This window comes from Girardinichthys multiradiatus, chromosome 1 (assembly GCF_021462225.1).
Source record: "Girardinichthys multiradiatus isolate DD_20200921_A chromosome 1, DD_fGirMul_XY1, whole genome shotgun sequence".
NCBI classification, from domain to species: Eukaryota; Metazoa; Chordata; class Actinopteri; order Cyprinodontiformes; family Goodeidae; genus Girardinichthys; species Girardinichthys multiradiatus.
The window spans coordinates 29,828,657-29,851,847 of NC_061794.1; the positions used below are offsets into that span (position 1 = coordinate 29,828,657).

Here is a 23,191-nt window from a genome sequence, read left to right on the forward strand (position 1 = left end):
CAAAATCAGGATTCAGTATGTGATAGACCCTGCTCTGTGTGGGCAAGCACTTGCATCTTGGAGGGTAGTGATTACGTCCTCCAAGGTACCTAGTGGGGATACAGGAGTGTCACTGTTTGAAGAATCTCATTTCTACTTCTATCTGTAGTGAGATTGACTCCAAAGATGACAAGCCTTGGCTTTTCAGCGAAAAAAATGTCACTACCTCCACCGAAAGCTTTTTTGGGTTTGGCAGAGAGGATTCAACAAGTTTATTTTTTTTCATGGAAGAATTCCACATACTCAACTCTGCTGCTCAACAAACAAATGCATTTTCCTCTTAATTGTTGCACCATTTTAATTGGAAATAAATAGGCCTTCCAGTAGAATAAGATTTATTGGCAAGAAGCTTTTATTACAACATAAAATTAACCAATCATAAGCGTACTTACTTTGTGTTAACTTTATATTACTGACATGCAGAGCATAAAAGCATTGCTTTGCATGCATAATTAGCTAGTATGTTGTTCTTTGCGATACTGATATTGCTACGCTGATAAATTTGTGATATTTAAACATATTATAGCATTATAGCGAACATGGAATGGTACTTGAATAATCCCTAAAGCATAGTCATAGTATTCCAACATATCTGCTTAAAACTGTTTACACAAAAAAAGCAAATTTAAAACATAAAACAGAAGCAAGTGTGATTATGTTTTGCAGTTGCAGCGGGTAAGTCCTCTTATTGCAGTTAAAGAGGAAGAAAATAGTTTTTGTCTAACATTTTCACAAATAAATAAAGGATGTATTTTTTTTCTCATATAAAACAGCTGACAAACAGTTGGGAAGCTGCAGCTGTAGCAGAGAGGTAGGCATGGTTGGAATCTCAAGAGGCCGTCTTCAGTTATTGTGATCGTAGCCTTGTCACAGCCAAGCTGATATCGCTTGCGGTGGCGACAGCAGCATATTGCGATAGAGAAAGATAATACAAACAGCATTGCTTTTAGTATATCAAAAGATCATACAATGCGTTCTAATTTACACTCTTGCTCTATGTTTCCAATAACAGTATTGCTTATTTTAATGAATTTTCACTCAAGTTCAGTTTAAATTAGTGGGCTAATAATTGAAGCTGAATGTTTTCTCATGCCTCCCTCTCTTGTCTACACAAGTGGATTAAGCAGCAGAGTGTAGCAGTAGAAGCCTGTTTTTGTTTAAGTGCTCTGGCTTTTGATCCAACACCACTTTTAATGCCAACTTAGTGTCATCGTGCTTTTTTTTTTTCTGCCCTCGATGATTCAGAGAAACCTGTTTTCCCAGAAGTGCTTTCACGTTTACAGTAGACACACCCAGTTTGCTGGTCTCATGGCCACATACGTGATGCTACAACTGCATCTGTGTCTGCTTATTTGTTCAGCCACTTCCTGTCTTTTTCCAATGTAGCCATGAATATGGCCACCTCACCTAAGGAGAATTTGAATCCTAATTTGTTTACAAAGTAATGTCTGGGAGTGAAAGAGTTTGACAAAACAGAGATTCTTATTGATATCAGAGAGAACATCTGTGATTATGCTCAGTTTAAGACTTTAGCAGAAGTGACTGTTTATAAAAGGGTAGCTCCTGGTATATTCATGAGACCTGTTACCCTGGTTCACGCTGATAATTTATGCTTTTGTTTACAAAGAAGACAGACTGTTTATGTGTCACCTGCTAGATATTTTAATCAAATCTGACTACTTTGTCTCTTTACACTGCTTTTATAAACAGTACTACATGTGGTTTACTGGAATGGAAGAGTCAGATCCACATGCTTGAGGTAATAGTCGTGTCTGCGTCTGTGCACTGCAGTGGTGAGAGAGTGTGTCTGCTTTAATGTGCAAGTGTGTGCCAGCGAATGACATGCTGTCGTCTGTGGCTCTACTTCTGTGCTTTGTGGTTCTGCCACTTCTCTGTCTGTGTTCCTGTTGTGTGAATGGCTTTTAATGTCCAGCCCTGAAGGTTCAGTGTAGTATAATTATTACTTCCTCTTCCTGCTGACTGGTGCTGCTGAATAAGTTCATCCATTTTGCTTGAGTCAGTCAGCTTCCTCAAACTGATTTACATATATTAGAGATGTTTTACTCGTACTGCTTACACTGGTTCCGACAGGTTCGATCAAAACAAATCAGCAACACAATGTAAGGAAAAAGTAGGATAAAAAGTAAGAATAGAGAAAGCTGGATTCTGGCTCTGTTACTCTGGCTTGACTGCTGGAGGTCTGCTATTTGACATTTTCTCTGTTGTTGCCATGGTTCCCTTAGGACCTGTTCCCAATGAGAACCAACTCCTTTTTATGCAATCACAGAAACATGCCATCCTTGTTCCCATGATGATCTGGCTAGCAGCATGTCCGCCAAAGATACAGTCATTTTAGATATGGGCATTTCTTTTTGTTGCAGACATCCACACAGCAACCACCCATAAATGTCATAATAGCATATATAAATAACTTTAAGCTATGCTGGATGTGCTCTACATTCTACCAGTGACCGTTCCGGATAGCCCTCGCATCCATTGTTTAAATAAACATGTCAAAATGGTTAGTTCTGCTTCTGTCTAGAGCCTTTCTGGTTTTTTAAATTGCCCTGCTGTGCTGCTGCAGCTCCGCTCTCCCAATGCATGCACACGGTGTACAATCATGTGATCCTGAGCATTCTATTCACAAAGGAATTTGGTTAAACGTCAATAGAGCAATAGTCCACTGCACCTTTTTTAGTCAGTACAGAGCAACATAAACCCGTGGCGCCTGTCACTGCCTGCATGACAATTCACCTAGTGTACCAGTTAGTCCTAACACTTTCACACATGCATGCTGTTTTACAGTATACCTGAACACACAGAAACACACCGCAGAAAAGATAAGGGTTATGTAACTGTTTTTTGACTCTCTAAAATCTAAATGGCTGCATTAGGAGAATCGAGCTCTTTCTTTTTTTTTTCCATAGCCTGCTTGTCTTATTTTGGAAACTACTTGACCTGAGATTTTTGAGAAAGCTTATGTTTTAGGTTGATAGCTTTGTCATAATTGCCACATTTCAAGTGCTCTATCTCCCTCATACATCATTGGATCCACTTTAAATGTAGTATATATCATCGTGGATCAATGCTGAACATGTTGGCACAGTCAATTGCTGACATTGCTTTAGCTCCGCCCACTATCAACCATGTGAGTGCAGCTTTCTTTGGGAAGGTCGTATTTCGGCCAAATTTTGAACTCATCTCACCAGAGCAGAACTCTGCGTGACCAAAGATCGTATTACAGATCACTCACAGTCCACCTAGTGGCGACGTGTGGAATCAAGCGGCGGCCTCGTCAGTGGCATGTGGGCGGCAATGCCAGGCTCCTGCTGTCACAGCACAGGCCGAGTGGTGCTGAGTTGCAAGGGCCCACAATGTTGCTTGCAGCTTTCATTGATTTTGTGCTCTTTAGTATGAAAAGGAACCCCCAAAGCAGATGCTAATTTAACATCCTTAATGGCAACCAGCTAGCCAGTCGGCATTCTCAGTGTGGAAAAATCCATCATATATTTTCATTTTCACAGTTTCTTTTTTTTTCTGCCATGTACCTAATATACTACCAGATTGATGATGTAAAAGTGATTGAGGCTTCTGTGACTGTTTTGTCAGCCAGCCTGACAAATGGTCTTTATTTGTCAATTCTGTCATCACAACAGAGCAGCTCGAGATATACTTCCTGTTTTTAAAATTCAAAATAAGAGTCTCAAAGGTGGAAAAGGTGTCCCACTTAAAGCATACACCATTACATCCTGGGTTCGTAAATAAAACATAGATTTACTGTACCAGGCCATGTCACATTCTGACAAAACCTGGATATTAGTTCATGGGACAGCAACGGTACACTGCTGCTCTGTTTGTGTGGTTAAGGTTCCTTTGCGAAACGCCTCACAGGCTTTATTTATGAAATATCTGTAAATGTTTTTGAAAACATTATAATATGGTTTCACAGTGTAAACGCTGTGAAATGAGCACACATTTCTAGCTGGAACACAAGGATTTATTTCCTGACTGGAGCTGTGACCTTTGTTGTTTCGTCTCAGAAGCGATTGAACATGAAGATCTTTATCTGTGAAATCACTTTAAAATTTGTAGGCATTAGCGACTGTATAAGTCACATAGTGCATTGCTATGACAGAATCCTGTTATAATTTTGTTGCTAAAAATCACAGCTTTTAATCACATGTTGAAAGGGTCTCTCTCATTCATAGCTGATGATGACAATGCAACGAAAAAAATACCCTAGGTCTCATAGTTAAAACCTTCTTATGTGTCCATGATATGTTCTTCTGAGGTTTGTATATTTACAGTATATGCTAGTCTCTAACTTCCACAAGTAATTGTTGGACAAGTTGTTAAACCTTGCATTTGAACATTTTGTTTTTAATTGCTTTAACATGTATAAAAGAAATATAAATTTAGTTTTAATTAAATAATTAAATGTAAAAAATGTTGGCTTTAAAATAAAAGCATATGCCCCTAACTTTTATTTTAAATTTTACTAAACTCAAGAAGTGAAAAAGCATGTTCTTTCAACATGCTACTTGTTTTTACAAAACAAACAAGTATATGAATTTCCTGATGCATTTGGAGAACGGGGAAAAAAGTCAGATTTTTCAGTATATCACCACCTAAGCCATTCGAAGAAAAACTGGCTAATTTTAAACACTCACTGATTGATTAATGGATCACTAGTTGGCATGATGGAGTATAAATACATTACTCGATGGATTTTTGTTAGCTGTTAACCAAACTGTCAAACGTAAGATAAAGTTGCTTCTTTGGTTTTCTTTCAGTTATATTCTGAATTTCTTTTATTATTAGAAAAAGTCAGAAGCCTATTCTGAAAAGGACAGCAGTACATTGTTTCAACGATTGATTTTCATTTCACTAAGCTGTCCTGCTTTACATAGACTCTGAATGACTTCTTGAGTTTTTAAATTGTGTGCTGTACGTAAAGCTTCTGCTTCCATCGTGCTTATTGCATGTTCCTGTAATAAATATGATTCAATCGATACAGCAAACGCTGCTGATTCAAAGGTTATTCCTACGCACATGGCTATCATGCTTTTATGTTTTAAACTGATGTCTGTAAGATGAGCCCTATCCAACCCCTGTAGTCTTGATATTTGACCGTAGACAGATGGCTGAGCCGAGTGTAGAAGAGCTGAGGGGGTGGAGGTGTATCACTGCTTAGACAGAGAGTGGTGAGTCATTTCAGAACTGGATGTGGGGTCTTGTGTGGAGGCACTAATCATTTATGTAACCTAATCATCCTGAGGAGATTCCCGGTCTTTGTTAACCCATACTAAGCCTTCCTTTGTTATTGAGATGGTTGCCTGGTTACTTTTAGTCAACCGTTTGAGGACTGTCTGCAACTGCAGCTTGTGATAAACTGGTGAACATTACTGATGTTGCTGGTGAGGCAGAATTCAAACACACAGTGAGACGATGGAGAACTGCTGACGTTCAGGAATCTTTATTGTGAGGTTTTACACCTAGCTCTCGATAAATGTTCACTAAACAATATGTCTAATCCTTACTTCTGAACAAGCATGGGAAGCCTGATGTTTGCAAATCTGCTGAAAGTATAGGTTTTCTTTGAAGCACGATTTGATCACCTTCAAACATGGTAGTTTGCTTTATTTGCGGAAAACACAACATTTGCACCTTTCCTTTGTCCATCATCAACATTTTTCATGTCTGCATTTAAATTGTCTGCATAGAAGCAGCACTCATCCACATGTGATGGTTGAAACGAATGCATTTCGACTAATAGCAAGGGGTACCCTCTGAGCTTAGTGGGGAATGAAATAAAAACTGCATGCTCCATGAAGGTAATATGAATCTTCAGTAATCTAACAGACAAGTCTAGGCAGCATCTTTCCGTCTTTTAGGTTTTTAGTAACTACTTCTTGGTCCCTATAGTTTTTTTTTTTTTATAGCCAAAGCTACATTGCATAAAGAACCATGCAGCTTTTAATGTAAAGGCACTTCAGTAGATTGAGAAAATGTGAATACATCCTGCATTGTTCTGCTTTGTTTCAAAATAGCATTGTCAAATTTCAAATACACATTTAAGAAGTAGTGCCCTGCTAAAGTGTCCTCTGAGTAAACTGTTTTTCACCTATTATCTTTTTCACCTACTAAATCTTTAGCGAGGCAAGGGTAGTTTACCAGCTTCAAGTTTTAAAAAGTCTAAAAACATTTCACATCACGCCATTCCTAAAGTTTTAAGTTGTTTTATTGAGCTGCTGGAGATAGTGCCAAAGTCAGTTTTCTCTGGCTGTATGGAGCATTAAGTAATGCAATGCATCCCCACCCCCAATCTGTTACAGCGCACTGTTGGTCATCTAGCTTAAAGAAAGCTACTCCACAACAGAGACATTTGGCTGTTTTGGTCCCACACTGAGAACTAAAGAAGCACCACCCATCACTCTTAAGGTTTTTATCTTGAATTTTTGACTATACAGTCAAATCTCATTGAGACACAAGGTCTCATTTCCACGAGGGACCTGTTTAAACAAGGTAACAATACTGCTAATACAACAGATAACGTAATGCATACAACAAATAACCTGAAAAATTTAAATGAAATAAGCCGAGCCTTTAGCAAGCCTGCAGTTTGCTGCTTAACAGGCAGTCTGAGCAGATAGCCCAGCTAATTAACCAGCTGATATCAGCTTCTTGTATTTACATGTCTCTACATGTGTCTACATGCTCATCCGGGAGGAGGGAATGCTGCAAGTCACTGACTGGATGCAATCTGCTGGGTTTCCTTAGACAGAAAAACTCACTGGCGTTGACTTTGCAGCAATCCCTCATACTGAGCATGCATGTAGCGACAGTGGAGAAGAAAAACTCCCTTTTAACAGGAAGAAACCTCCAGCAGAACCAGGCTCAGTGTGAGCGGCCATCTGCCACGACCGACTGGGGGTTTGAGAGAAAGAACAGAGCAGAGACACAAAGAGAACAAAGAAGCACTGATCCAGGAGTCCTTTCTATGGGAAGGAAAAGTAAACAGAGACATGGGTCTCTTAGTCGCTCTGGCTTCCGTACCTTCGACCAGAATCCGAATCGGGTAACGGCGGTAGGGGCTCTAGCCTGGCTCGTATCCATGAGCACCATGGCACAACAGATAAATGCGTGCCCGCTCTCAGACCATCACTTAGAGTAGCGGCGCGTATGTTCCCTGGACAGGTGGATGGACAGACTGATCAGCAGATGTTACACGCTGCAGTTCCTGTCACACCCCCCACCGTTCAGAGGGATTTTGGAGACAGTCCTGTCCTCCCTGGAGCAGAGCTCCACCCTTATGTCAGAACTGCTGGAACCCCTGATAAAAACGTAATTTCCAGGTTTCCTCATGGGGAGGAAAACACAGGGTTTTACTCTCGATATTTTGTGGTTCCCAAGAAAACAGGAGGAATGAGACCGATTCTCGATCTGTCCCTGTTCAACAAAGCAATCATGGAGAGACGTTTCCACATGCTGACAGTCAGACAGGTGATGGAGAACGTTCGCCAGAATGACTGGTTCACCTCCATAGATCTGAAGGATGCTTATTTTCACATCCCCATCATTCCGAAACACCGCAAATATCTGCGTTTCGCTTATCAGGGGATCTCATATCAATACAACCACCTGCCGTTCGGTTACTCTCTTGCGCCATGCATGTTCTCCAGATGTGTGGAGACGGCGTTGCAGCCGCTGCGCTCGGCAGGAATAAGGATCCTCTTTTACCTGGACGACCTGCTTTTGCTCGCTCGGTCCAGACAGGAAGCGGCGGTACAGACAAAGGCACTGGCCGCACATCTAACAGTCCTGGGGTTTTCCATAAACTGGCAAAAAAGCTCTGTTTTCCCTTCCCGGATGATCATTTATCTGGGGGTGGTGCTAAACTCAGCCACAATGAGAGCCCGGTTCTCACAGCCGAGAACAGACGCGCTGTCAGCGCTTCTCCGCCATGTCAATCCTCCCAGCTAGTGACAGCTCTGGTCATTGGATCAGAATCTTCTTAAAGTCCCTTACACCCGTTTTAAGACTAGAGGAGATTGTTCCTTCCAGGCCGTTGCGCCAAAGCTTTGGAACAATCTCCCGCTCTCGTTACGTTCTCTTGATTCTGTGGAAGTTTTTAAGAGCAAACTTAAAATCTATCTCGTTTGAAAATCTTTTTAACAGTTCCAGTGCGTTATGCTACTATAAGCTTGTAGGCTTATAGGCTAAATATAATAGCCTATAGGCTTATAGGCTATTATATTTACCACTACCCTCATAGTGATGGTTTTTATTAAATTTTTTGTGCCTTTATTGTTTTATCTTAATGTATAATTGTGCACTTCTGTAAAGCAACTTGTGACCTTTAATGTCTGTGAAAGGTGCTATATAAATAAACTTTTACTTACTTTACTTTACTTTACTTACTTATGCGATTACTGGGAATGATGTCAGTGGCTCACCTGGTTGTTCTGCTGGGTCTGCTTCATATGAGATGTCTTCAGAGATGGTTCATCCGCCTGCACATAGATCCTGTGCGTCAGAAGAGGCGGAAGATCTCAGTCCCTCCTTCAGTGGGACCCGACCTGGCCCACTGGGGAAATCCCCGCATCCTGTCAGATGGAGTTCCCCTCAGCAGACTGGCGTCACACGTCTCAGTGTTCACAGACGCATTCCTGTCGGGATGGGGAGGAACGTGTCAGTTTCAGGCGGTGGGAGCACAGTGGCCAGACCACATGTCTCTCTACATAAATGTGCTGGAGCTTCTCACAATGTGGAAGGTGACACAGCATTTTGCTCTTCCGCTGCGGGATCAGCATGTTCTGACCCACACAGACAACAGAGTGGCAGCAGCCTACATAAATCGCCAGGGAGGTGTGTGCTCAGCTCAGCTGCTAAACATCTCCAGACGGCTGCTGCGCTAGGCGCTCATGAACCTGCTCTCCATCAGAGCAGTGTACATCCCCGGCGTCCTGAACAGTCCTGGGGACATCATGTCCAGAGGTGGTCCTCGTCCCGGAGACTGGAGTCTCCACCCCGAGCTGATTGTTCAGATCTGGAGCAGATTTGGAAAAGCAGCAGTGGATCTTTTAGCCACACGCAAAAACCCACAATGCCTGTTGTGGTTTTCACTGAGCCCACGGGAGGATCCACCGTTAGGAGTGGACGCCTTTGCTCACAGCCCGTGGCCGAAAACGCTCCTTTATGCCTTTCCTCCAGTTCCGCGACTCCTGGATCGAGTCCGAGTGGAACAGCTCTCAGTGATTCTTGTAGCCCCCGAGTGCAAAATCGCGCCATGGTTTCCGAGCCTGCAGCAGCTGGTGTCAGGTCGCCCGTGGCAGCTGCCGTGGAGAGAGGATGCACTCCTCCAGACGGGAGGGGCGATCAGAAGCGTCACAGAGTTAGGACAGCGTCTCTGGGTCTGGCCGCTGAACGGGAGCGCTTAGAGAGGCTGGGCCTCCCGCACAATGTGGTGCGCCCGATTGAGGGCGCACGAGCCCCCTCTACCACAGCGTCATATGCATCAAAGTGGGCAGCTTTTCAGCGCTGGTGCACAGAGAAAGGCGTGGAGCCCCTTTCATGTCCAGTAGGCTGCGTACTGTCATTCCTCCAGTAGCTGATGAACAGAAATTTAGCTTTCAGCACCTTTAAAACTTATGCACAGGTATTTCCTCCTGTAATGTTTCTTGACAGAACGGTCTTTAACCACCTGCTGATGAAGCGTTTTCTGCGGGGTGTATGTAGACAAACCTGTGTCACACCCTCTAGTCCCTCATTGGGATTTAGCGCTCGTCCTGCGCGCACTGGTTAAAGCACCATTTGAGCCCTTACATCAGGCTCCACTTAAAATGTTGTCTTTTAAAACAGCCCTGCTGTTAGCTCTGACATCTGCGAAGAGAGTGAGCGATTTATCTGCGCTCTCTGTCGCTCCTACATGTCTCAGAATACGAGCTGACGGCAGCTCAGCTGTGCTGCGTCCTAACCCTGCTTTTACACCTAAAAGCATCACGAGTTTGTTCAGATTGAGAGTGATAACTCTGGATGGTTTTTTTCCTCCTCCTCATAAGAGGAGGCAACCTCTCATCTCCTCTGTCCCGTACGCACGCTTTCGTGTTACGTGGCACGCACGGCTGCACTGCGCCGCTCCCAGCGTCTGTTCGTGCATTACAGAGAAAACTCTACAGGACATCCTCTATCTGTCCAGCCCCTCTCACATTGGCTGTGTGAGGCTATTTCACAGGCTTATACTTCCTTTCGATTGGATCCTCCAGAGAATCTCAGAACTCATTCGATCAGGGGAATTTCAACCTCCACGGCTCTGCATGGAGGAATGACAGTGGAAGACATTTGCACAGCAGCCTCATGGTCATCTCCATGCTCATTTATTCGTTTTTACCTGCGAGATGTTTCAGGTTTCTCCATGACTCATTCTGTTCTCAGGGTTCTGACAGAATGATTATTATTTCGTTGCGTTTATTATTGAGTCACCTTCCTGCATGCAGACGCAGGGTGCCATAATATTTATTATTAGCCACGGTTCATGACTTATGATGTTATTGTCACTGCAACTGTATTTCATTAAGCCTCCGTGTGAACAGAGGTTATTCTCCTATGTTGTGTTGTCTGTGGCACACGAGGTTGTTATGCTGCATCATTACGCATGATCCAGCTGCTGATCTGTCTCCACGTTCCCTCATGGAAATTTTTTGACCTGCTCTGCTCATCGTTACACTGTTACAGTTCGTAACCTTCATTTTCCTATTTACAGCGGCAGGTCTGTTATCTCAGCCTTTCCCTGACCAGATATTTTCTCTGTTCATTGTGATATGCAGGATGCTTGGAGTGCGTAATTACGCATTCAGAAGGCTGAGTTTGGTTTCACTCATGCGAGCAGATGCTTCAGGTTGTGGTCTGGATGGACCCAGTGAGGCATAGACTACATCCTGCTTCGCCTTTAACCCACTAGCAATAGCCTTAAAGGGCAAAGCCTATACGAAATAGAATGTTGGTTACGTACTGTAACCCCAGACTCTATCAGTATAGGCGCAGCCCTTTAAGCTCTGGGCCTCACTGGTTCCTGAATGGCTGAAGAAAGAAGCAATTTGAGAGCCATTTGTCCGGTCTCACCGTAATTTATACGGACCGGGGTGGGGCCCACACAGCAGGTGGGCGTGGAGGGGTAAAGCGAAGGGATAAACCCACTAGCGATAGCCTTAAAGGGCTGCGCCTATACTCATAGAATCTGGGGTTACAGTACATAACCAACGTTCTTGAAAAGTGAAATTGAAACTTGAGACAAGATGAGACATACAGGTCCTTCTCAAAATATTAGCATATTGTGAAAAAGTTCATTATTTTCCATAATGTAATGATGAAAATTTAACATTCATATATTTTAGATTCATTGCACACTAACTGAAATATTTCAGGTCTTTTATTGTCTTAATACGGATTATTTTGGCATACAGCTCATGAAAACCCAAAATTCCTATCTCACAAAATTAGCATATTATTAAAAGGGTCTCTAAACGAGCTATGAACCTAATCATCTGAATCAACGAGTTAACTCTAAACACCTGCAAAAGATTCCTGAGGCCTTTAAAAGTCCCAGCCTGGTTCATCACTCAAAACCCCAATCATGGGTAAGACTGCCGACCTGACTCCTGTCCAGAAGGCCACTCTTGACACCCTCAAGCAAGAGGGTAAGACACAGAAAGAAATTTCTGAACGAATAGGCTGTTCCCAGAGTGCTGTATCAAGGCACCTCAGTGGGAAGTCTGTGGGAAGGAAAAAGTGCGGCAGAAAACGCTGCACAACGAGAAGAAGTGACCGGACCCTGAGGAAGATTGTGGAGAAGGGCCGATTCCAGACCTTGGGGGACCTGCGGAAGCAGTGGACTGAGTCTGGAGTAGAAACATCCAGAGCCACCGTGCACAGGCGTGTGCAGGAAATGGGCTACAGGTGCCACATTCCCCTGGTCAAACCACTTTTGAACCAGAAACAGCGGCAGAAGCGCCTGACCTGGGCTACAGAGAAGCAGCACTGGACTGTTGCTCAGTGGTCCAAAGTACTTTTTTCGGATGAAAGCAAATTCTGCATGTTATTCGGAAATCAAGGTGCCAGAGTCTGGAGGAAGACTGGGGAGAAGGAAATGCCAAAATGCCAGAAGTCCAGTGTCAAGTACCCACAGTCAGTGATGGTCTGGGGTGCCGTGTCAGCTGCTGGTGTTGGTCCACTGTGTTTTATCAAGGGCAGGGTCAATGCAGCTAGCTATCAGGAGATTTTGGAGCACTTCATGCTTCCATCTGCTGAAAAGCTTTATGGAGATGAAGATTTCATTTTTCAGCACGACCTGGCATCTGCTCACAGTGCCAAAACCACTGGTAAATGGTTTACTGACCATGGTATCACTGTGCTCAATTGGCCTGCCAACTCTCCTGACCTGAACCCCATAGAGAATCTGTGAGATATTGTGAAGAGAACGTTGAGAGAGACTTAAGACCCAACGCTCTGGATGAGCTAAAGGCCGCTATCGAAGCATCCTGGGCCTCCATAAGACCTCAGCAGTGCCACAGGCTGATTGCCTCCATGCCACGCCGCATTGAAGCAGTCATTTCTGCAAAAGGATTCCCAACAAAGTATTGAGTGCATAACTGTACATGATTATTTGAAGGTTGACGTTTTTTGTATTAAGAACACTTTTCTTTTATTGGTCGGATGAAATATGCTAATTTTGTGAGATAGGAATTTTGGGTTTTCATGAGCTGTATGCCAAAATCATCCGTATTAAGACAATAAAAGACCTGAAATATTTCAGTTAGTGTGCAATGAATCTAAAATATATGATTGTTAAATTTTCATCATTACATTATGGAAAATAATGAACTTATCACAATATGCTAATATTTTGAGAAGGACCTGTATAAAAAATAAGTTAATGAACAGTTTGAATGACTCATGAGTGAACATACCTGTAATTATGTACAGCTGCAGATCATATGAAGTGCAACCAACCTGCCTTTGACAGAAGCATGGAAAACCATCCAACATGTTTTAACTAGATTATTTAGATTCTGTTTTGGATTTTACTTTTTAAACATGGCTATTGTTACCCAGCAGAATCCAGGAGTGCACCCACCCTGTGTTGTAAAATGTAAATACTTCATATTGTGAATGATTCTGTAATGGATGCTTTGGTGCAAAAGGAAAAAAGCTACAATTCCAGAGTAGGTGTTAAGCAGGTCTGTTTTTTGTGGACTTCCTGTAATTTTTAGTAATTAATTAAACTATGTGTCTTTGGCACAAGCAAGTTGTGGTAGTTTCTGGAAGTTTTTGCTGGGAGGAAATAACAGCTTCAGAACATTGACTCAGGATCAGAACGGTAAAGGACTTGGCCCATCAGATCAACAATGTACAATTTCCTGTTAAGGAAAGGAAATTGCTACTAATCAACTGCTACTTTAGCCATTTTTTTAAAGCACTTTTCAGTTATAGATGTAACTCAGACCAGTGCCAGACATCAATTAAATAGAGAGAAAAAATATGACAAACAAAATAAGTCAGGAAATTAACTACTGATAAAGAGGCAAGATGGGAAGTAAACATTTACTAGACACAGGAATATAAAAGATAAAACAAATATTGTCTCCCCTTTTCAGTTGGTAGTGTGTAATAAAACCTTTTATATCACTTTAATACAAGTAGCAGATGCTTTTACAAATGCAGATGAAAAAAATCAGCTGTTTTGACAGCATATTTCTCTGTGCTGTCATGGGGGTTATTTAAGAGTTAAATAACCCCCATTATCTGTGCAGCCCTTTATCTTTTTCCAGACTACGTTAACGGACAATAGATTTTGTCAGGAGAAGAAAGCCCTTTTCTAACTCTCCTAGGCTTACACATACTTATGTACACACAATCTTTCTGTCCCCTTCTCTTCATGTTTGTTTTCTCCCCTTAGATCTGTTTCCCAGTATGTGCCTGCAGCAGAGTGAAAACTGGGGGCTCTGGCACCACTGTGTCATTTATGTAATTCTCCTCGTCTGGTCCTTGTGTTTCTCTGCCATGCAGTAGCTCAGCAACCATCATGGGAGCATCGCACGTGCACAAACCGTTATGGGCAAACACACATTTAGGACAGCAGAGCAGATGGAGGGCAGAATATGACATATTCTAAGCTCATACATATATGAAGGACTGGAACTTACAAAATCTAGAGTAACCAAATTGATTAAAATGTACTTTTTATTTATTTATTATCTGTTTATCTATGTGAATCTGTTTTTATTTATTTCCTTTTAGAAAGTACTTTTTAAATATAAAAGTCATTGTTGTTTTTTGTTTATATTCCTGTGATTGCTTTTAACACTTCGGCATGCTTTCCTGCCTCATTATGCAATGGAATTAGGCTGTGTTTTGATGTGTCAATGGAGGAGTGTACAACAAAGCAACAGAGACAGCGTTGGCTACTAGCACAAGCAATGTTGTTGAAATGGCTTAAAAGCAGTAAGCCTTGTCACATAGCTCTTGATTCCATTTGTACAAAAACCGTTGCGCTTTATGCAGATCACCTAATTACTGTGAGAACACACTTTTTTGGTATTATGGCAGTGCAGCAGAAAGTGTTTTTTCTGATTTTGTTTCATTGCACTACATTGTGAAATCAAATCACTCTACTTTTATAATTAACCAACAAGGTGGCAGGAGTGCCTTCTTTTTTTTTCTTTTTTTTATTACTACCCTAAATTTTCCATGTCACACATGTTCCCATTACATAAAACACTTCTGATTGTAAAGTACCAGGTTTTAGACGTTATCAGCCTTATTTATTATGTCCCACTATTGGCACAGATTAAAAATGGAAAAATTATAACCATTCCATTTGAGTTACACCAGGATGTTAATGTATAACCAATTATTTCTTTGCTAGGAGACTGTTCCCTGTTTGGAAACTAAGTCCATTAGTGTCACTGATTAACACTGAGTCATTCAGTACACTCTTAAAAGTTTTCCAAGGCAAAAAACGAATGAAACCTCTCCAAAGTGAGTTAAGAGGCAACAGTTTATCGCAACTAGCTGTAAAACTAGTTGTCCAGTCTTGGACATTTTTTTCATACCATGGCCAAAAATAATTTAATTCCTCCTGTTTTTCCTGAAAATGACTACCAGGTAGCTGTTTAACCATTAGACTAGTGAAGTCATTTCTGGTAACATTTAGCTTCATGCTGCTTCCATTTTTTTTACCATGGGGCTATTTTTCCCCCTGTTTTATATAAATTTATGTTTTAAGATAAGTTGACATTGACTGCATTGTCTTTTATTTAGGGATCTGATTGTGATTTCTTTTCTCAAACATACAGCCAGCATTTTTTAGGCTTCCAGTGAAGTAAACTGCCTCTTTGTGTATGCCTCTAACTACACCACAGTAACTTGTCTGAAGTGTTTTAAGACAATTTTGGACAATGCTGACATCCTTCATAAAGGTCACCACTAATAGATTAAAACAGTTTCTAATAATACTAGAGTTAGATTTAATCAACAGCATAATGGTCTTGAATTATGTTACAAGCCATGCACAGGTAAAACGACAAAGGTTAAAACTGGCTATGCAAATTTGAGAAACCAAAATGTGTTATTTTCTTTAAAATTTTAAGATGCATCTTTTTTTTTTTTTTTTTTTTTTTTTTAACAGATGAGCAGGAGAGGGCTTTCCTCGCCGAGACCTTCTGATTGCTGTAATTTTCTTGTAACACCCCGTGTTTTAATTTAAGGCTTTTTCTTGCCCACACAAGTCAACATCCTTCTTTTTTACTTCTACAGGATTGGGTCGACCTGTGTTGGAAGAAATAGTGGAAGAATGTAACCCTTCGTTATGTAATCACTGCTATGTCTGCATAACAGTCTCACCCTTACTTGTGGAAAAATGTGGAAGCCGTATTTGATTAATGTATTTGGGCAATATAGCTGTTGGAGTTTTTGGGTTATTGTGAATGCAGTTCTGTGTATAGCTGTGTTTGTGTGTTGCTTTACTTTGTGAGGTTTGTGGGTGGAGGCAGCTAAAAGCAATGTGGTGTTGAGCAGCAGCTCCCAGTGTGTAATATAAAACTAATTTAGAGACGTACCTACAGTTCTCCAGTCTGCTTCAGCTGTTTTCTCCTCAGTTGACTCATAGGGATTGTTTAAGTACACTCAACTTACCCCGCACTAGCAAGAATATGCTGGACTTTGGACTCACTTTAGGCTCCTCTTTTACACAAAATATATATTTTATTGCCTTAAAAAAGGTCTGGTACAGCAGAGACCATGTTAAGAAGTTGATGATAGTTTCATTCAAGGTTTCTTTTACTTGTTCTTTACAGGAAGCCAGTTAACTCCAGTGAAGAGCAAGTAGGGAGAAATAAAAGGAAGAACTCTTGAGGGTGACATATAACAATGGCTGAGTGACACTGACTGTCCAAAAGGGAAGTAGGAAGGAGGTGAGATGGAATTGCTGTGCTAGTGGTTTGAATGCACTTCTGGAAGTGGGAAACCTGCCAGGAACCCCTAAGTGCTGACGTCATTTCTGTGGCGATAAATGAGCACTCAGCATGTCAAAAAGACATCTGCTCTCAGAACCTTGTCTCTTTTTTCCAACTACCATTGGCCCTGGCTTTTTATGTCTCTGCCGTTCAGTTGGCCTCTCTGCTTGCCTTGTTCATTTGAGAAATGGAGCTTGCTGGAAAATTTTTTGGATTGCTGTGCACATGAAGATTCTTGTCAGTGCAGTCATCATGGCTTCTTCCTGCCATTGTTGTTGCTCACTCAACACCACCCCCCGACCCCCGCACCAACACCACACACACACATTTGTATTTTCTGTCGCTTCAGAGACAATCTGAAAGGGATGAATGCCAGCCTGCCCGTGTGTGCAGTAAAGTGGGTTTGGAGGGATCCTCATGATTCATGCATGACTGGATATCATGTGACCACTACTTCCACTAGACTAATATTGCCTATAATTGCTGCCACTGCTTGTGTTTTTTTGTGTTTGTTTCAGGAAACAGACCAAGGTTACACTAATTTGCTCTTAAGTCTTGGTCATGAATCGTCTCTGGCATCATTAGTACGTCAGTACTAATCCCATGTTACACTAACAGTGCATTGTCCAGTAATAATGAGTTATTGGCCAATGTGATATTGTCACAGTGTGATAACCTTGAGTAAAAACGCCATGGTTTTATAATTTCAGAGTTTACTCGAAGATCTAAAGCAAAAATGCAAATGTTAACAGATTTCTTTTAAGAAAAGCAACAACTATTGTTATTGCTGCTAATATTACATAACGTGTTGATTATAGTATTGATAATGATCTACATTATTTATTGTTACTATGATTTTCATTGCATAACTTAAAAAGAAAGTAAAATGTTGTTTTGAGGTGAGAATTTTCAAAAATGCCGTGAGCAATGAGTAACTAAAATCTTGTATCAAGAAATCCTTAGACCATTGGAAAGCTAACAGCTAGTCCAACTGACCCATTGTTTGAGTTGGTGTCACCCATTTTAATTGACGTTGCGCTCGTGCAAAAGACCTTAAAGTTTGGTTCTTTTTTCAGGCAAAAATCATCTGTGGAACAAGACTAATGTTATGTTGCCAGATGCTGCAGCTGCTCATGAACTTGGACAACTTCCAGTCAATAAGGAGGCCTCAAAAAGCATACAAACATGCCATTCTCGAAGTTGTTACACATATGGCATATTGCGAAATCCAAACATTTACTTCCTGTTAGTACTGATAGCGTGCATCATTTTAGGCTAAATGCTATGATACGGTTACCAGCCTCCACCAATGAAACTAGTATGAAGTAACAAACATTTAACTAAGAAAACAGAAACAAATTTAATAACTGTTGTGAATATGCAGATATTTAATATTAACTAAAGCATTGAAATCCATGAATATAAATATCTGTAGCTTGGGTTTTACATTGCTGAAATACATTTATAAGATAAGCTTTAAGCCAACTGCTCTGAAGATGTATTAACCTCTCTACAAACTCATAGATATTTCATCTTTTAACAACAGATTAGGAAACTGTTACATGTAAATGTTTTCCCAAAACTTAATTATAAAAGTTCAAACTATTCTCCTGCAAACTAGAAGTGTGGAACAATTTGTGGGTGGGGAGAATGTTTTGCTTTGTCCTGTTTTTCACAAAAGGATTTGAACTATATAAATAGTTTCCCCAGAACTTTTAGCTTAACTTTAAAACCTTAATATAACTTTATACCAGTAACCCTCCCTTTTCCAACAACATACTATTGCTTCTATTAATCATCAGGATGTTGATGCAGGAGCTTTGGTCTGCATTACTGTTTAGATGCATGTAGAAAAGTAACTACAATGAAGACTCGAGGTTTCCCTGCACAGCGCCACGCTACAGGAACACAATTGCTCATTAGTGTTTTCATTGTCATGACGGATCAGCATCTGTGTCTCTCACATGGCACCATATGGTCCTTTGGGAAAGTATTACAGATGCCACACACTCCTGTTTACATAACCTGTAGCTACCCCTGGCCATAAGACTGCCACTGTTACCAAAACTATTTCACAAATAATATCTAATCGGCGTGTCAAACATTTAGAAATACCAGAGCTGCTATCAGAAGAATCTACAAGTAGAAGTGAATGTACACTGGCACAAAGGATTTGCTTAGATTACGATAGGATGGTTTTCCACAGAAATTTAACAATGCTCCTTGCTGTAACCTGACTTGGCAAAGCATATCCTTGTCCTTCCCAGAAGGGCTTACAGAGACTTTCTGGGTTCTGTAAGCCCTTCTGGGTTTTGTGAGCCTAGAAAGGCTTACAGAACCCAGAGAGTCTCTGGTGATAGTCAACAGTGGATCTTGTTTGACAGTAAAATCAGTTTAAAAGTATTGCAAAATGTGACTTTGCGTGCAAAAGAGTGGAGGTGAGTTTTAATTGACGTATGGTGGAAACAGAGTGTAAACTTACCTCTGTGTGTATGTCTGACACTCTGACGTAGTCGCCTACAGTTACAGGAAACTGGGAAACCACAGACACAAACGGAAACAAAAAAAAATCTTCCTTCTTCAGAATTGTCATTTGACCATTGAACTTTAAAATTATGACCATTGATGGGGAAAAATAGCCCTACTCCCGTATTTCTGGAAAAACCAGTATCAATTCAACTAACTTACTTTGCTTTGGTGGGTAATAAAGGGCAATTTTTAGTCTGGGGACGTTGGTCCCGGTTTTCAGTTGATTCTCGGGGCCTGTTACCTGTCCCTAGTTTTTTGCCCGGCAGATGTGCCTATGCCTCCCTCCTTTGTTGGGACTCGGCAAACAGGGGTGCCTATTGGGGTCAGCCGGGGAGCTGGCTCCCTGGGAGAGCGGTTTGCCCCCCAGTCCTTCCCTCCCCATCCCCGGACACCTCCCTCTGCCAGCTCCATCACAATACCACTCATGGAGGGCCTTGGGGTGCGGGTGCGACATCGGAGTGCCGTAAGGGTTTTCCATCTCTGCGGTCCCATGGCAGCCTGTATCCCAATTTTATTGTACAACTTAGACACTCTCACTTATAACATTTTCATGACATTCACATGGGGGGGGGCAGACCCTCTTCCCCACCATTTTTCTTTTTAAATGCACACTACAACAACACGCATCAACACCACATTTGAGCTGGCGGAGGCAGGCTTGGGGTCTTTTCACACCCCGTTCGCTATTTCCCATCTGTGGTCGGAGGCCTGGAGAGGGAATGGTCCCTCTAGTCGGGTCTGAGCTGGGGGGTTGGGGGTCGGGTCTTGGGGATTGTCTGGTGCTGGGCTGGCGTTTCGGCTCTCTCGGGATCGCTTGGGTTCCCTTGGATCTCAGCCCGTGGCTTTGGGCCCTGGTCTGCCGGCTGAGGGGGTGCCGGGCTCCGGCGTTTATTGGGATGTGGCCCCGCTTTGATGGAGGGGCTGGCCAGCTGGACTGCTTCATGGCCATGCGGGGGTGCGGGTGGCCGGTGGGTTGGGGCGCCCCCGGGTTTGGGGGTGGGGTTGGCGGGGTGCCCGGTAACTGGGGCCACCATGGCCTTCTTTCCACGGCTTCCTTCTGTGGTCCTGGCCCAGGGTCGGGCGCTGGGACGCGGTTGGCGGTCGGGTGGGTGGGGCGGCAGAGCATGTCTTGTGACTGCACCGGGACAGCTGGCCTGGAGCGGTTGGCCTGCATGGCCCAGGTCCCCGGCCGGTGCATGTATCCCTCTCGTGGACTGGTGGGCTGGGGCTGCTGGCACTGTCTGGGGGGGTTGGGCGGGCTTGGAGGTGTGCTGCTCTGCTGGCTGTCTTGTCCGAGGGGGGATCGGGGCGGTGGACTGGGGGGTGGCGTGGAGGGGCTGCGGCCTGTGGGGTGAAGGGGTTGTGTCCACTTCTAGGGTGTGGGGTCACTGGCGTTTTGATCGGCTGGGCGGCGATGGTGGAGCTGAGCTGGATAGTGTTTCTCCCTGGGCGGTCGTTGCAGTGGCAGTGATGTAGTGTTTTTTGTTGCTGAGGGGGGCGTGGTGGGGTCACTGGCCCTGGGTGCCTGCCGCTGGCCGGGGACCTCTTGGTGGATGAGTTTGTCCCATCATGGTGTGGGGTCGGGGGTCCGGTTGTGGGTGTGGTGCTGGGTGGGGTCTGCCCTGTTGCGCCGGTGGGCGGGGGTGGCGTTGCACAAGGCCCTTGCCTTGCCGTTGCGGCGCGCTGTGTGGTGGGGGAGCGGGGTGCGGCGGGGGTTCTTAGAGCGGGGCTGTGTGTGGAGCTTGCGCTGTGTGGGTGTGGCTTCTCGGCCACGGAGTTCACCTGTGGGGGTGTGCCCCTGTGGGGGTGGGAATTCGTGCCATTTGGGTTCGGGGGGATGTGTTCGATATCGGTGTCCTTGTTGGGGGTGGCCCTGTGGGGAGGTTCTTGTTGGGGTTCACTGGGGGTGGGAGACTCATGGGGTTTGGATCGGAGCTCATTGGGGGGTCGGGACTGCTCCGTCCTGGGGCGGCTCCGGTTGGCGGGTTGCTTTGGGCCATGTGGACCCCTCTTTTGTACATAGCCCCCTCTCCGGAGGCGGATGGGAGTTGTTGGGGACTGGGTACGGGGCAGGGGGGCGGGAGCTGGGCCGGGGTCACCCGGGTCTGGGCAGTACCGGCGCTGTCTGCCTGCCTCTGCCCCAGGAGGGAAGGGGACCACCTCCTGGGTCCGGTTGCCCCGAGGGGGTACCGGCGCCTGGACCTGGGAGTATAGAGTATGCATGGGGAGTGTGAGTGAGTGTATGACGTCCATTGTTGTTTATCCTTATGTTGGGTGTGAGTGATTTTATGTGTATGCATGAGGGTGGGGGTGGGTGATTGTGACTGTTTGCCTGTTTTTTTTTTTTTTGCGACCGGTTGGGTCTTGAACTGCTCCTTCTCCTGGATCAGCTTCCTCCTCGCCACACCGCCTGCCGGTGGTTGGAGTCTCTGCCCGCTGGTGTACTTGTGGTTCTCGGAGTCCGCGGCCGGGTGCTTTGGTGTGGGCTGGCTCACTCCCGGTGGCTGCTTGCCGGGGCCTGGCCCCCTGGGCTCTGTCGGGCCTCTGCTTGGGGGATGGTGTGTCCCTGGGGCTTCTGCACTGTCGCTGCTGGGTGGTTCCCCTGGGACTCTCCACTGCTCTTCTCTGGGGGGGTTGCGGTAGTCCCGGCGGTGGTTCTCCTGGGGTTCCTGTGCTTTGGGGGGGCTTTAAATGTCTGTGACTCAGATCTCCTCAGTGTCCGTCCAGAGACCATGGGGGAGGTCTGTGGGTCCTGACACTAGCTATTGCATATTTTTGTGGAGAAACCTTGTATACAAAAGCGCGTCCACACCCATACTCACAGGTGTTAAGCTTCAGGTGTTGACAGATACACAGATGTTCTATTTTGGGCTGCACCTCTCACTAAGTACATTTTACATTCAGAATTACCGTGTACTATTTTGTTAAAAAAAAAAAAAAAAAAACAGCTGTAGGTGTATAAGCAAGAAGGGTGTAATCTTGTATTCTCTTCATCCTTCTTTCTCTCCTCCACTCTTTCCTCCTTTTCTCCCCTTTTTCCCCATCTCTCTCTTTTTTGAGCTTCTTTTTTCCTTTTCATTTCAGTCTCCGTGTCCGTAACAATTGAAATATTCCCAAAGAAGTTTATAATAAAGTTTCTTTTATAAATATCAAGCAGAGCTTCAAAGCATTAGCGGTGATGCTCTGCTTGTGAAAGTAAATCTGTTGGGCAATTTCTTGGCACTCAGACAACAATTCTGAGCGATACTCTGTCGGACAGGACACGGTAACAAATAAATAAATAAAATTAATTATTTATAAACAATGCATTTATCAACTCCCTCCAACTCACCTTTTCACAGCAGAGCAGCTATAGGCGCTGTAAAAACTGAATAGCAATGTCCCAGTGGAGTCTGAGATATTTACACAGCCTTTAATCTCCCCTATTACCATCCTATGGGTGTTTTGATGGCATATGTAGTAACAAAGCCTAATCTATAGAGAGACACCCCATAATTATCAAGTTGAAAAGGATGTATTGCCATCCACCAAGGATCAGACATTCAAGGACATGTTCTTTGCCGTTCTGAGTTGTCAGACTGGTTTTGATGATGGAAAGGAAACCCATTCCATTGTAGGCAAGGGTTCAATATTATGGCTGATCGGTATATGTATGCAGTTTTATCTTATACCTTGTTTCACACAACACCTCTGTCACAAAGCCCGTTTGGAGGCGTGCGGCAAAATACTTTTTATGTATAAGAACCTACACCGATTGATGCATAGTGAATGTCCCACCACATGAGTCCCTTTCTAAAACATATTGAGAAGGCTAGAAGGCATCTTAGTCCTGGCCAGGCTGTGTAAAAGGGGTTTATGATTGCTAGTTGTAAGATTCAACAAAAGTGATATTAATCCCAATTAAATAAACCTGTGATCATCAGATGAAGGATTTCAGCAAAATACAATTTTTGCTGTTAATAACAAGGAGTCAACGAACTGGTGTGTATCAAAGTGACGAATATGTAATTCTAATTTCTGTCTGCACACACCAGTCATTTTATTTTTAAAATCCATAGCACAGAATATATATTTAAGGCTTTTATTGGGAAGGTAAAAGGAAGTATTATCTC

At 43.4% G+C, this 23,191-nt stretch overlaps 1 protein-coding gene across 6 annotated transcripts in view; it reads left to right on the plus strand.

The window, feature by feature from the left end:
• The window catches only part of b4galt5 (UDP-Gal:betaGlcNAc beta 1,4- galactosyltransferase, polypeptide 5), a 47,819-nt gene that overhangs the window by 8,462 nt on the left and 16,166 nt on the right, over positions 1–23,191 (plus strand). For 2 of the 6 annotated variants that reach the window (XM_047379547.1, XM_047379563.1), the window contains one exon: positions 16,392–16,508. The exons of the other annotated variants lie outside the window; for them this stretch is intronic. The gene's annotated coding sequence lies outside the window, so the exon portion shown is untranslated. Of the gene's footprint in view, positions 1–16,391; positions 16,509–23,191 lie in introns of those variants that run through there. 6 annotated transcript variants of the gene reach the window in all.